Raw genomic sequence first — 16,647 nt, 5'->3', positions numbered from 1 at the left:
AAACTTCCTCTGAATAGAGATTAAACAGCAGATAATTAAGACACCTTACAAGCGACAAATGTTGAATTAAACCAACCAACCAACGATATGTTACTCAATATTCAGCTTCTAAATGTCACCATGATAATTCGGTGAGTTGTTTTTTAATCCTAGGATTAACTGTATTATCATCCTAAGCTATTTTTAACTCTGTACATTTATGGATGAATAATGTTTTACTAGTTGACGAAATTAATTACTTTTAATTACAGCAAGCTGAGCAGTTTGATGTTCTGGTCAACTGTGCAGGAATGAGGTCAAAGCAGCTGTTCGATTACAAATACTTGACACCGATGCTCGGACAAATAAATCAGGGTAGTTCTATGACACTTTTGTTAACTTAGAAGGTGGAACAGTGAATAGAGAAAAAAATATTTCTACTATAGATTTCATTTAGAAAATGAAAACAAATTATTGGTAATCCATATATGGTAAACAAGATACAGTATAAACGTTTATGTTAACACCGTTAGACGAAGTTGTTTTTTTGTTTTTTTTTGCTTATATATACCATGATTTCACGTGCATAATTACTATCCGTTGGCTATTTCTTCAAAATTATGATGTATTGTTTGTTTTTGAATTTCAAAACTACACGGTTATTATTAATAGTAATTACAAATGATGATTTACATACAATAGTTTTACAAACTTATAAAGAATACTGAGTTTTATATCTGGTCTAGAACTGAATCTTTTATCCACGTTCATAGAGAACGAATAAACTCTTTGTTGATACACCTGTACACTTCTCTTGACGGCAAGCTGAGATTGAAGCTGGTTGTTTTTGTTGGTTTTGTTTTAATTTTGCACATAGCTACACCAGGGATATCTGCACTAACCGTCCCTAATTTAGCAGTGTAAGACGAGAAAGAAGGCAAATAGTCATCACCACCCGTCGTCAACTCTTGGACTACTTTTCACCAATAAGTAGTGGGACTGTGTGCCACGTCATAACGTCCCAACAGCTGAAAGGGCGAGCGTGTTTGATGCGACGGGGATTCGAAGTTTGAAGCACACGTATGTTTCATCAGTGACAATATTTAACGTACTTTTAGAAATTCTAACGTGCGAAATTTACTGACGTTAAACAGTTTCTAAGGTTCGAAATCTGTAAACGTTCCTGGTCAGTTTCTGTAGTTTTCCAGTTAACAAGCGTTAATCACAATTATAGCTGCCGAGGCTTATTGTATACTGACTGTAGTTGACCAAGAATAATTTTGTATTATCTCTTGGTTAGCTGCTATTATACGATTAACACGATGTTCCTGAATGTTTGAAAATGAGCTAGTGTTTTCGTGAAACAAATATTGTTGATGCTTATTCTAAAGAATATTGTAAAAAATTAATGAACATCCAGGACAATCCACACCCATCAATATACGTCACATGCAAAAAAGAAAACTATACTGAAACAAGTGTCCCCCAATAGTACAGCGGTAAGTCTATGGATTTACAACGCTAAAATCAGGGCTTCGATTCCCCTCGGTGGACTCAGCAGATAGCCCGATGTGGCTTTGCTATAAAAAAAAAAAACAAAACAAGCGTAGGTCTTAAATTAAAAATATAAAGTTAAATCCATTATAATTTCCTTCCCATTTTGATATCTATGTTGTCATACAAACTTTTAATTATCTCATTCTTCGCCATTACCACCGGTCTCTTCCCTCCATTTTACCTTTTGTACGCCATTCTTGAATAGCCATCATTCGTCATCTTCTGTTCCTTGAAGGCTTTTTTCTACTTGATAGTTTGCTGTTCATTTTCATTCCACCACCATACATCAAGCTGTTTGGTTCAGTTTTTTTCAGCTCTTTCTGTATATCTCTTCATCACTCCTTCCACACCTTAATATTCTCGAGTTCTTTCCTCTTTTCCTAATTCTTATTATTCATTATGTACATTCAATGTTCGTAGGATACTGTTACTCCTGGCATCACTTAACATTCAACGTTTTTTTTTCTGTCCTCCATTTGGACTATGATGTAACCAATCTGATTTTGGTACTGGTACCTTCTGTAAGTGATAAGGTATCACTCTCATTCGGAATCCGGTATTTGTCAGGAATACATTTCATTTCCTGTCATTTTTAGTCATATCTCTCCTTACACGTTTTTTATTCCATATATTCTCTTCTCGTGTGTTCCACTTGTTATCTTACCCAGGTATGCTCCCACCATCAACATTCCACTTTCTGGCATCCCTACGATTATATCCTGTAGTTTTTCTTCAACTTATCGACGGAGCATTCTATCTGCAGACCATAACCAGACACTAAGTTCTTCAACCAATTCTCAGTTGCCACCTTCACGCGCATGAATCAATCCGACGTTTTCTCAACTCGACCACTTCCATCTTAAATTACTATCTAATTCAATTCCAAAATTGCTCTTACCTTTTGATCATCCCGAGTGTAACAGCTCTTAGCTTTCACTTATGTTTTTTGTACTCTGTTCTTTCCACTTCGTGTCTTTAATATACGTAATTTTTGCCTTTCTTCTTTCTAGTACATCTGTTGGTTCTCTGTTTCTACCAGTCATTCTGTCGACATTCCATGTTACTATCCTTAGTTTCCAGATCTCTTCTTTAACCACTTTCGGTTCAGCGGTATCCGTTAATTTTAAAAACCCGCCTGGGGAATAGGAGGCAGCATCGACTAGAGGGGGATATCCTAACTCTCTGACATACCACGTGATTCTTATTCATATTTGTTTTATAATGTTTTTGTGTCCAAGTTGCCAGCCTTGATGACAAACACCATCTTTACCCAACTGGACTTGGAACCGACAATGGAGAAGTTATAAATAAAATGTATTATTCCTTATTTCGAAAACTAGATCACCAGAAAAGGAAAGAAATGCCAAAGCAATACAGCACTAGCAGAGACATGTTTCTTCAGAATGTTTAAAATGGTGCTGTTTGGTTGTACCAGAGACATCTCAAAGATATGTTTTGTACATATATGGATGTAAGACCTTCACACCTTCTCCCATTTTACCAAAGTTACGTAGCTCCTTTACTTTTTATTGTAAGCTCACTTGCATTTAAAAGTATCTAAAGTTTAAATACACTGACTAATCTTTCAATCACAAGGAAAAGTTTCATAGAACAATTTGATCCTCTGGAAATTTCAATTGGTTGGTTTAAAACACGTTCAAAGAACAAATAAATATAATAAGGATCCCCAAACCAGTAAGATTAGCTAATAAATCTGCACTGACATGATTGTGACTGGAGAAAAGCCAAGACAGTAGTCATCGTTAAAACAGGTCCAACAACTAAGCCTGAACTGAGATCGAAAAATGAGACTAGATATTTCGACCTTCCCCTCTCACGGTAAGTTAAAGAATAAAATAAAGAGGTAACTGACCGGAAGCTGACCACATTATACCTATATTAATATAATAAAATAAATAAAATTATATATTCAAACATCTAATACCGCCCTCTACATTTCGACACACAGTTACACAACCCCTTTCAAACATGTGGTCAGCTTCCGGTCAGTTACCTCTTTCTTTGTGAATCTGACGATGACCGAAGAAGGTCGAAACGTTGTTCGCTCTTCTATGTAAAATATTTTCTCAACCCAAACGAGCCGTTTTTGCATATATAGTTCGAGTTTTTCGTTCTTCTTCGTGTCTTAACTATCCTTGCAAATCGTCCCTACTGGTACGTCGGACTTATTGCTTGAAACCGGATTTTGATATCCGAGGTGTGCGGAGCACAGATAGCCCATTGTGTAGCTTTGTGCTTAATTCCAATTAATCATTCAATCAATCAGTATTTGCAAAATTTATCCTAAGTCTGCTATATATTAAGGATCCTTAAACTTTAACCTGCAGAGCATAAATTTCCTTTATATGTGACTTACATGTAATACTGTGTCATTAATTAATATTTTAATTTAATACTGTTTGTTATTAATTAATATCTTAATTTAATAATTTTTGTTATTAATTAATATTTTGATTTAAAACTGTATGCCATTAATTAATATTTTAATTTTAGTTTATAAAATAATATATATATATACACATACACATATAAGTGTGTGTGCTTGAATTTTAGAAATGATTTAGCCATGAAAGGTAATGTTTATAAGGGGTGTTACTGTGTCTGAAATATTAAGATAACAGAAATATTAATTATTTTAGCCATAATAGAGGATACATTTTAAGTAGATTAAACATTAATGAGAGAGCCTTCGAAAGAAGTTATTGTATTTGTGACTGTATACGTTAATTGTTTAGTCATCAGCTGTGCATCTCTAGGAGGGCCTGGCACGGACAACCGCGTAAGGCGTGCGACTCGTAATCGCGGGTTTGCGCCCGCATCGCGCTCAACATGTTCGCCCTTTCAGCCGTGGGGGCATTATAACATGACGGTCAATCCCACTATTCGTTGGTAAAAGAGTAGTCCAAGAGTTGGCGGTGGGTGGTGATGACTAGCTGCCTTCCCTCTAGTCTTACACTGCTAAATTAGGGACGGCTAGCACAGATAGCCCTCGAGTAGCTTTGTGCGAAATTCCAAAACATAACATCTCTAGGAAGCATACAGAGTGTTTGATGGCATCTTTCTTGGTACTCTACGAGTAAGCGTATGAACTGTGTAGATCTAATATTATAAAGATGTTATACATCCATTGTTGGTTGCTTAAATGTCAGAAAGCTCTCCAGGATGGTAAGAAAAACAAGTTCACGTTATGTTAACATTTTCATAACTTGTTACTGGTAGAGATGTGTAATAATTACTTCTCAATTCCATACACAACTTTGCAGTATATGTTGACTTCTGATAGTGTTAATTTCTGTAGTTGAAAACATTTTCTTATAAATGTTTATGTCCATTTATGTTACTTTTTAGTTGTTTTTTTAGTTTCTTTCACATTTCAAATTACTCATTCTAATTTTCATTGTTAGGTAAGCTTCATGAAATGAGCCCTTACATGTGTGTCGTTTTTATTAACATTACAAAATTAAAAGTAATTAATTACATTATGTAACAATAACAGTATTTATAAACCAGTATTGAAACACCCAAACTGATCCATATTGCAGTTGGATATGTGGGGTTGTCAGATTATATCTTTTATTAAACAGTATTGTCAGTAGGTATTTATACTTACTACTAATTGTGATGTGATATGAATAATCAGTAAAATCTGAAAACAAGACTCAGAACCAGAGTCAGTTTACCATTTTAAGTTTAACTAACACTCACTGTGAGAACTGTAATTAGGTGTTTTCAGCTACTCTGAGTAGGTTTTATTTCATTATTACAGTTTCATATGTCTGTTACCAGAAGGTTAATCTATAATAAACTGACTACATGATAAAAAGATATCATAAAATAGCTTTACTAAATTCATTCAACAATACATGTTAGATTTGGCAATTTAACACACTTACTACTTATTGTCAGCTAATACTGATAGTGTAGTTTTATATACAGGAAAAGTTAAAAAGTAGATCGTGTAGGTATTTACAGAGAAACTAAGATAATAGTCATAAATCACTGTAACTGTTCTGTGTTTTAAGAAAAGTAAGTGAAATTTAAAGATTTATTTGTAAATAGTGATAATATATATATATACACACACACACACATGTGGAATGTATTAGAACTAAATGTGATTGTATTATACAATTTACTGGTCCTCTAAAACAAAGGAAAAAGTTGTACTTAATAAAAGTCAGTTTTTATACTATTTTATATCAGCTGTAGTTACATATATACTTAATACACTAGATGTTGTTGCTAATATGTACAACAGAAGGGTTGGAAGAGACAAGTGATGTTAGTATATACAACAGTAAGGTTTGGAAGAGCCTAGTGATGCTGTTGTTAGTATACACAACAGGGAGCAGTGGTAAGAAACAGTAAGTGTTAAATGCAAAGCCACGTTATGGGCTATTTTTGCTGTGCCCACCACAGGTGTCAAAATCCAACATTTAATATCATAAGTATTTTTGTTTGTTTTTTATGTATCTTATGAGAATAATCGTTTGGTTGAATGTTATCTATTAAGGATATGAGGTACGACTATTAATCGATTAGCAAATTCCAGCCCAATTAGTTTTTGAAATAAAGAGCTCTCAGTCCACAACCTTTACAATAAAATCTTCAAAAAATAAGACTTGATAGATTAATAAGGATAGATTTACATTCAATGAATCTTTGATTTTCTTTATGAAAGCATGTTTCACTAGAGCAAGAAAGTTATTTGAATTTGATAATTAATTAATCATTGGGCTCATTAATTTATTTTACTAAACTCTTGAGCTGTTCTCATCTGGTACTTGAATTGACATAAAAATAAAATAATGAGAAATACTACACTTTTGATCAGTTGATTCTTTTCATATGTCACAATACTAATTAGTTCAGCTGAGCAACCTTGAATTTAACTCACAATGGTAATACTAAATTATGATAATATTTTGATTATTTGGATAACACTATGCAACACAAATTTTGTTCCTGGATAGCATATGCTATTTCTTAATTACTTATGTTGTAAAACTAGAGAAAATGGCCATTATTCCCTTCAAACTTTGCTTTTGTGACCTGGATAATGAATTTAGAAACTAACCTATTTTCTATGTAAAAACAGGCAAATTTGCACATTTTTATTTACATAAGGACTGAATAAAGCAACATATGTATGAAGATTCACATGTATCTACAGTAAAGTTATACACAAATGTTAAGAAGTGAGTAGTTTTCTTTTAGATTTGTGACTGTAATATAAATCACTTTCAAGTATTAGCCTCAAATACAGTCTTCCATTATGTTTTCGTTATACACTCCCAGGTCACAAAAGCAGTTTGAAGAGAAAAATAGGTCATTTCCATTTACTTTAGGCATAAGCCATTGGGAAATAACACTTTCTGCCCAGGAAGAAGAAAAAGTAAAAATTTGGTTACATAGTGTAGTTGAAAAGAGGGAAATTCTAATGTTTTTAACTGATTTCACAGGCTTATGAATTTGAACTTCATAAAAGTTTTGGTTTTATTTATAGATTTGCCATAATTCATATATGCAAATTTCAAAAATAATATATATATATATATATTTTCTATCGCATAAGGATGTCTTACAAATCGTGGAGTAGAAAAAACTAACTTAGATGAAATTACTATTTCATTTACTTAAGTGAACATTTATGTGTTTTATTATGTGTTTCTTGTGGGTTCTAGAAAGATTGATAAGACTACTTGGTCAATATTGGTTGTCATTATTTTAATGAATCACTTGTGTTGAAGTATATATGACATGTTGTGGAAAATCTATATGTGATGGTAGAAAATGGATATCATATTTGGATTCAATGTACAGGAATTACTGTAGAACATGTAAACATTTCAAGACAGTAAAACCATTGAAGGCCTTTCTTATTTATGCTACACTAACCAAATCTCCAAGATAACCTAGATATTTTGTATTTCATTAGAATTTTTGCCAAGTTTATTTCATTAGATGTGTTTAGAATTCTTCACATACTAATGTAACAAATATTAACTGGTCTGCAATTTCCAGAGTAACTATTTTATTCCCTTTAAAAATAGAAGTAACATCATTGATAAGTCACCTGGCAATTTTCTGTTCACATGTGTCTGATCTTTGACTCTTTAAAACACAGATAAATATTGTTTGGCTCTGGTGCTTCAACTAGTATTAATTATTCAGTCTTGTTATTTTTTACCACCAAATTATTAATTTTTTACATTCTGTTACAGTGTATGGTATAAAGTGTAGTCTGAAAATAGCTTATGCTACTGAACATACTTTCAGCTGTGTGGTGAATCTTATACCTGATATTTGGTTACAAGTAGCATATTATTAAGTGATTCTGGTGTTGACTAGTTTTCTTCCACTTGGTTAGCAGTTCTGAATTAGTTATGACTATGCCTAAACATTATAGGACTCCAGCCTAGGTGTTTGCTATAAATGTTGCAGAAAATACCTTTCTTTCTTTCTTTGTATTCAGAACTGTACCATAAATGACAGGTTTTTCACAAATTTGTGTGTAGTGTTTTATAAGTTCAAAAAAGACAATTTGAATGAGTAAACAGTAAATGGTATCAAGATTTAGATATATGTTTTTTTAGTATTGAGAAAATAAACGATATATTTGGAGTATCAGTACTGTCCTACCTTTGTTATTGCTGTTTCATTTCGAAGTAGGTAAAGAGAGTTTGTGAATGTTTAATAGCTGTGTGGAGTATTTTTTTAAAAAGTATCTCTGAAAGTACTGGGTTACGTTTTTCTATATTATTATTATTACTGAAGGATGAACAGACTGTTTTTAGTGTATTTAATTTTGGAAATTGTTCTGAAATAGTGACTCAAGGAAGTTGGATGTGTTGTTGATTGGGCTTCTGTTAAAACTGTGATGACTTCATAAAACATTATATACCACTGGTGCTTTTAGTTTTGTATGAGAAATACCTGTTTTTCAGTACACTGGAGACAACATAGACTTGTTTCAGTCGAATGTTTAGATAATTTATCAGATGTAACTTATGCATCTGTATTGAATATGAGTTAGTAATGTGAGAAAGTTGCAGGTGTAAGTTGATAACAAATGGAAAACAAGCAGATATCATCCTGTGAAATGTGAGTGGTTTTCATGAGATCACAGGAAGCTTCGTACATATATGTTGATTATACACTTTAGGTATTGTTTCTCATGCACATATTCAGAAAAAGTATATGTGAAACCAAAAGTTTGTCTGTTATTCAAATATAAATGTATGAATTGTATAGAACAGTCATATCTTTAAACATTTAAGCTGTCTGCTTGACATTTGTTGTGATTTGCTTCAGATTGCAAATTCTGTTGATTGACGTAATTGACTTTGTCTATTGATTGATATTTTTGTTAATGAGTATAACTCACGTGCATGTTACAATTTATCACAAACAAGTACACATGTGGTCATAGATGAAATAAATCATATACAAGTCTACATATATATAAAAGTTTATTATATGATCATTTGAAATGCTAAAAAGAAGTTGTATATTATAGTTTCAGAGGTGATCTGATAACATATACATGTAATTGGTGATAAAGCAATGTTATGCCATTTTATAAGCATTTTGTTCTGAAAGTAATTACAACTTAATGATCCATCCTACCCTAGACCTAATTAACTTGCATTCTCTTAGGTACTGCCAAGAAATGTTTTGTGTTTAGCTGTACATTATTAGTCTATGGAGACAGACAAAAATGTTTTTTTTATTTAATGTAAAATAAAATAGAATTTTAAATGTACATTCAACATATATTACCTCCAACTGATAAGTTTTGATATTGAAAAATTCCTCATTGTTACTGATGTGTAGCAGACAGAAAATATATTTAGCATGCTATTTTTTTATATATTATGTGTTTGAAACCCATAAAGAACTAGTTTATGAAAATATGTACATGCCTTAGTTTATGGCTAAAGTAATCATTATTCTTTTTTTTTTTATGCTCATAATCTGAACTTACTTTGGGTCGGCCAGCATATTTGCAAGCCAGTTGGCAGCTGTGTAAGTCAAACATGTTCATTTATGGGAAGTTGAACTTTCAACTCTCAGATTGTAAGTTAGGTACCCTAACTACCAGGTCTAACTAAAATAGGAGTTAGAGTCTTTTATTTATTATCCTGTTATTTAACTCTTAAGTTTGTACTTCAGACTGTATTTCACTGCTTAAATATGCTCCAATGTGTGGTTGATCAAATCAGGACTTTAGCAGGTTCTTAATGTTTGATGAAAGAGTGCACATATAGCATACCTTTTTCAGAATTTCTACACATAAATTTGAGAAATCTGTTTACTTACTTATCACATCTAATTTATTTTATTTCTATACAATGCCTTTATGTTCCTCTCACCTAAAATACAAGTTCTTTCCAGAGTTTCACACCCAACTTTATATTACTCAAGTTATTATCCACTCACTAAGATTGTCCATGTTCTTATAAGTTTGAAAACAAAATCTCAACAATTCCTACATTTTAGTATCACCATCAGACATGGAAAGTTACTACAGTGCACAGTTACTGTAAATATACCCATTGAAAACGTTTCAAAACAGGCTTTTAAAAGATCCCAACTATTGTAAACTATTTATCAGTACCTTCTGCTTTGCAAACTTACTGTAGAATTAATTTTTTTTTTACCTCCTGTTCTAATTATATCTTACTGTTGAATCTTTCCAAACATTGTTTCATGCTTTTTTATCAGTTTGTGCTTGAAATATACAAAAATAAAGATTTACTTTTCACCATAATTTAGTTGATGAAAGGTGCAGTATATTCTTTAGCTTGAATATAATTAGTAATTTATTATTTACATTATTTTTATTTACTGAGTTTTGGTTTTAAAAATAAACATAAAAGTCTTAAAATTGATTTGTTTTCTTAATATGTTGATATGTTATAAAGTGTAAGAGGATACACAGTGCATATCCCACGCTTAATGCAGTTTGGTAGAGTGCAGTCCAATTAACCATTCGCTGAATAATAATTTGATTTATAGATCATCTTTTACTTTAATACTGTTGAAGTATTTTTGTTATGTTTATCTTACAATATAGTCAGTCTGAGATGTCCATTTCATTCATTGTTATGTTATTTGTGTATTTTGTTTTTAAAAAAGTGATGTTAGAGGAAATTCTGAAATAGCTGTTCTTTTGTAAAGAACATGACTTGAGTGTGCATATACTTTTTCTTCAGGTATTCATCCTGTTGGAAACATTGGACGAGAACAAGGCTCCTTCTGGTGGCCACTGTTAGGTGCCTACTTGACATACCCATTATACTTTTGGGACCTAAACTGTGTCTTCTCAGTGTTTTTTTAACTGGTATTCTAAGAAATGGCAAAGAAAACCCCTTCCTAGACGTTCCATCTCGAAACGACTCTTGGTCCTTTCTTTTTGTAGAGCATTGTACATCTCTCTCTGGACTTCATGGCTATATTTCAACTGCACTGTAACAGATCAGAACGGAAATGAAATGAAGTGTTGAGAGATGCAGTTAAGATTTTTTTTTCACAAGTCTTGTGTGACAAGAAGTTAAATCTGTCATGAAAGATATTTATGTCTTTGCTCAGTATAATGGTTGGAAAGAAATATGGCACCAATTAATTCAAGCATTTGATCTGCAAGTAGAGAGAAATGCTTTAAAGGTAATAATCCAAATAAATTGAATTTTCACATTTTAATATTTTATTCCTGTTGTTTTATTTCTGTGATAAATTAATATATCATTTAGACAGGTTTTGTTGTCATATTTACTTTTGACTAGAAATAACCGAAGAAATGTATAAACAATGTAAAAAATATGTTTAGTATAATAGCTTATTTATTTCACTTTTGTAAGACAAACTTTGATATCTGTTTTTAGTGCTCATATTAAGGCTAGTAAAATGAACAATGCTTATCTGCCTTTTTCTCTTCCCTCTTCTCATACATAAAGTGATAAAATGAATCTAAACCAATTTTTATAGACGTCCAACATTTAAATTTATGTAATTGGTTCTGCTTTATGAATGTGTTAAAAACACATTTAGAACATCACATGCATTTGTATCTTTATAAATAAACATTTGGTTGCTAAAGTTATTCCTGTATGATTTGTGTTATAACCAGTTCTTGGTTGTGACACAGATCATGATACTGGAAAGAGAAAACAAATAGATATTAATAAGGTGGAAGCTAAAGCAACAACCTATTGTGTTGGTGGAACTTATCATAACTAACATTTGTGGTAATGTAATGAACCATAAAGGAAAATTTGCAAGCCAGTGTGATTCAGCATGTCACACGTTGCATTGGTTGTATACTCTTGTTATAGTAAATGGGAAACACACAGAACATCTGATCAAAGGTCAATGGTGACATCCTCCATAACTGCTTCCAGTTGTGTCTTGGAAGCTTGATTTCTACTGGTACAAAAGGCCAGGTTTTGGTTCTGCATATTATCATAGTCTCCTTATACATTTCAGATCACATTATAAAAACAGATTTGTTTCTTGTAAATCATACAGATGTCTGTTAGTGTTCTGTGAGACATATAAATCCAGTTCTCTTCAAACCAAATCCAAAAAGTTCACTTTGTTAGTCAAGCTGGTAATTAGTGCCCCTTCAAGTTTGTGTCCTGGACAAACTTACTTCTTGTATCTCAGAATGGCTGGTATGGGCATTAACAGTTTTACTAATAAAGTGGAGAACAACATTTTGACCTTCTTAAGTCATCTTCAGGTAACCCAAGAAGATTGAAACATTGTTCTCTGCTTTATTAATAAAAGAGTTAATACCTATACCAGCCATCCTGAGATACATTTTTACTTACCTCTTGCACTACCTATGGTACAGAGCTGCATGGTAAGATATTATTTCAAATGCTCAAACTGTAGCAAAATGAACTTGCATTGAAAGTCATAAAAGTAATATTTTCCTCTCATTTTTAGGTTTCAAATCTGTAGTCCAGTGCTATACAGGAAGAGATCACTGTTCGTTACCGGATACTCTCCATACAGTGACATCCTGATGAGCATAAATATCCTGGGGAGAAAGAGGTAGCACAAGAGAAATTCATTGAGATATGAAGTGCTGTCTCAGATCAAGTCCAAGAGGCTGACTCATAACAAAAAGTAACAAGATAATCCTGGGGCAATGCAAAACTAAGTAGGAATTTATAATGGAGCAATTAAAATACATATCTGTTTCAGTATGACCACATCATACAAAGAATCTACTGATAAACTGTTCTAACTAGTCTAAATATCTGATATCTACAAAACATTTCAGTCATTCTTTTGTTTATATAATGTTTACAGTTAGTTAGATTTCTTCAGTATATTTGGTCTGAGGATTATTATTATTCTGTCTATTTTGTATAAGAATGGAAATTTCCAGTATTGTTGGAAGAAAAGAACTTATGAATATGTTCAGTGAATGCGTCAAAGTACAGCTTTTAATAGTCAAAATACAGTACTGTGAAATTGGTGGAGTATTTGGTTAACTAAATGTATTCTCCTTTAATAAAAAGGACGAAATCTGTACTTCTATACACCATTATGTGTAACTGATAATGGTTTATTTGTAAAAAAAAAATGTAGACTTGAATTCAAAGTTTGTGTTTTATGATGGTTCATTGCTTTTGGAAACTTTCTTTTGAGAAAATTCTCCTTCTGAATTAATTCCTTAAACCTGAGTGGATGCTGCCAGTATTCAGCCAAAAATCCTGATTTTATCCACCGAACAGTGACAGCATCTGACAATGTGTACGTCTCTTTAACTGAAAACTAGCCCGAATCATGTTATTGTCTGTAAAATTAAGAAAATTGAAATTTCATAAAGTATGGTGGCAGTTTTAAGGGAATCATTAAAATAATTCCAGCAAAATGTGCAACAAATTACAGGTTTAAAGAATTGAAGCACAACAAGTAATCACTTTTGGGAGGCCCCGATTTCTCAGTGTGTTTGTTTCTGAAGTTTCCTTCATGCACCATTCAAACTTAATTTCCAAGAAAAAGAAACAAAACAATTTGATACCAGTTTAAGTGATTGGTAGTAATAAGTAGAAGGAAAAATATAATGTAATATTTAAGTTTAGAACTACCTGGATGATAGTTGTTGAAACATAAGTAGAAAGACAAGTGTACAAAGTTAAGTATTATTTTTTGGACAAGTATTCAAAATCTCTTAGAAAAGCTTCTATTTTATTTATATATCGTAGTTTAAAATAATTTTTTTCTAGGCAAGACAGTAAGTTAATCAAACTCAATACAGAATAATAACAATTATTTATACGAGGAAAATTTTGTAATTCATCATATCTATTATTTCCTTGGATCTGAGGTACTACTATTGAATTATGAGGTCCATATTTTCCTTAGCTGTAGAGCATACTTTGATAGCAGGTTTGAAGATTTTTCATGTTATGGATTACTTACAGATGTTTTTCTTTTCTTTTACTTGTTTTTAGAACTATATAAAATATCTTACCAAAACACAGTAACATATGTTACTCAGACTGTTTATTTAACAAATGAAGGTTTCCATTGATGCTACACCAGCCAAGTTAAAATTATGTCCCTTGTGGCTTTTTCTTTTCTGTTGTTGTCAAGATGTTTTCTTTACTGTGATGTTGAATTAAGAATAATTTTTGGTATTTCAAAGTTATTACAGTGTATAGTATTTTTTTCTTCAAATACAAGTATCTGAATATTTCAATTGTTGCAGTAATCCAAACTCTCTACTGTTGTATTTGCCACATCTTCTCTTGGAAATATTAATTTTTACAAGTCAGAGCTGAAATATACACTGTTCATTTAGTGCAGGAACAATCAAATATGAACATGTTGTCAGGTATAAACTAAAATGTTGTATAATATTCTGTGTGCCACATTTGTCACTTTACGAATATGAATTTAAAGCTTTGGAAGAAAGTAAGTTTGCAGTTGTGAAACTACTGTAGTTGGTTTTACTGTCATCACTTTGGTTCATGCTTATTAAGGATGTTACATTTGTCTGACATTGAGTCTTGTTAAAACTGTTGAAGTTATCACTTCTAATCATTATAATTGTTCAAAATTAATTGATGGTGGTGATGTGTAGGTTTAAAATAGAATTTAACAAGCAAAATTACCCATTTATAGTGATGGTTGCTGTTTAAGTAATCTAGCAAAAGTACACATACCCAGTGACAGTTACTGTTTACGTTTGTCTTGCAAAAGTACTTGTCCCAAGTTACAGTTGCTGTTTAAATTAATTTTTCAATATAAGTAATTTCATAAACTTTTAAAAGGTTAACTTTTTTGCAATCTTGGTTTCACTTAGAGCCAAAGCTCTGAGCTTTTATACTTCACACCATAAAATAATGAATCACTTCAGTTGTGCTAGGAGCCACTCAACAGTAATACATTTGTATTTTTTATAGTATGTCATATTTTGAAATATTAACGATAATCCGATTAATTAAATATAGAATATCCTACTTGTGAAATAAAGTTTGGTATTAACATTATTCATACTTGTTTTACTATCATTTCAAAAGTGAATGTTAAACTTTGCCCAAATGAACAGATCTTCAAATGCTACATGTTTCCAATATATAAGAATTCAGAAGTTATTAACAGTTGCCAGTTTTAAACATAATGATAAAATAATGAGTATAAATGAATCTGTTGACAGTAACTGTTGTCAGTAACTGTTAGAATAATAATTGCACAAACAGAAACAGTTGTAGCACCAAGATGAACTCAATTTTACTTTTCTGTTATCCACGTGTAAACAGAAGGTTAACAATTGCTTTGTTCAGTGAGCCAACGGTAATAACTTTGTATTAATTGTTAGTAATGTGTGTCCATTGTCTGTATATTTCACAAAGTATTCAACAATTCCAAACATTTGCAGTGTTTGATTTTATCCTTTTGTGGCAGATAGAAACAAAACAAAGTATGCTTTGTACATACTGGTTGACAAGTAATCTTAAAGTAGTAAAAAATAGTGCCTTATTTAAAACAAAGTACTCTAATAGATTAATAAATCTTCATTGCCACTTATTACATCAAACTAAAAAGGTCATACTGTATTACTAGGTGTAAATGGAAAGGTTTATAAGTTATTTTTAATTGAGAAAAAACTTTAAAATGTGACCAGAAAAAGATTGTTTGTTATATAACACTTTTTATATGTATTCATCTTGGGCATTGTTTGTTGTGTATGAATATTTATGTCTAATATTTTTTGCACATCTGTTTATAAGTAGCAGTTGAAGCCTATTCAATATCATTCTAATATCTTAAAATGGAAATATATAAAGGCAATTTAAGATATGAGTACAAATTTAAATGAAATTGAAATATTTTTAACAGGATGTTAAGGTTTAGTTATTCATTGGGTCCTAGAAAATATAAGAAATGTTTGGTATGAGGAAATGTATTTTTCTTAAAATTTATATTTGAATATAAATAAGTTATAATCATTCATATATTTTTCAAGCCATTTCTTATGGGGTAGGTGAAAATGATTGATACTTAAAAGTGCTTCTTTTTTAATTTTGCACAAAGCTACTCGAGGGATATCTGCGCCAGCTGTCCCTAAATTAGCAGTGTAAAGGAAGAGGGAAGCTAGCTTGTCATCACCACCCACAGCAAACTTTTGGGCTACTCTTTTATCAACGAATAGTGGGATTGATCGTTACATTATAATGCCCCCACGGCTGAAAGGGCGAGCATTTTGGCGCGATGGGTATGCGAACCCACGATTCTCAGATTACAAGTCGCACGTCTTATCCCACCTGGCCATGCAGGGCCTAGTTAAGAGAAACATGTGAACCTCACAAAGATAACAGTTGAACATCTTTGAACAGCTTATTTTATTGAGTAGTTAATATCTATTACTAAGTATATCTTTCACTTTGTACCTAGTATGGCTAAGTGGGTTAAGGAGTTCGACTCGTAATCTGATGATCGCAGGTTCGAACCCAGTCGCACCAAACATGCTCGCCCTTTCAACCGTGGGGGCGTTATAACGTGACGGTAAATCTCACTGTTTGTTGGTAAAACAGTAGCCTAAAAGTTGGCAGTGGGTGGCAATGA

The 16,647-nt window shown here is 31.9% G+C and overlaps 1 long non-coding RNA gene across 8 annotated transcripts; it reads left to right on the top strand.

The window, feature by feature from the left end:
* Positions 1–3,484: 3,484 nt before the first annotated feature.
* LOC143242161 (uncharacterized) lies at positions 3,485–16,033 on the top strand. Of its 8 annotated transcripts, none has more exons than XR_013022491.1 (3): positions 3,485–3,711; positions 10,776–11,226; positions 12,511–16,033. It is a non-coding gene; the product is annotated as an uncharacterized LOC143242161 (long non-coding RNA). The 8 variants fall into 8 exon arrangements; XR_013022494.1 differs by having other exon boundaries at positions 3,502–3,754; XR_013022493.1 differs by lacking the exon at positions 3,485–3,711 and adding an exon at positions 4,063–4,130.
* The last annotated feature ends 614 nt before the right edge of the window (positions 16,034–16,647 follow it).

Source organism: Tachypleus tridentatus, unplaced genomic scaffold (assembly GCF_004210375.1).
Source record: "Tachypleus tridentatus isolate NWPU-2018 unplaced genomic scaffold, ASM421037v1 Hic_cluster_2, whole genome shotgun sequence".
In the NCBI taxonomy this organism is placed as follows: Eukaryota; Metazoa; Arthropoda; class Merostomata; order Xiphosura; family Limulidae; genus Tachypleus; species Tachypleus tridentatus.
Note: the sequence above shows the minus strand (reverse complement) of the source record. Positions and strands in the feature narration are given on the sequence as shown.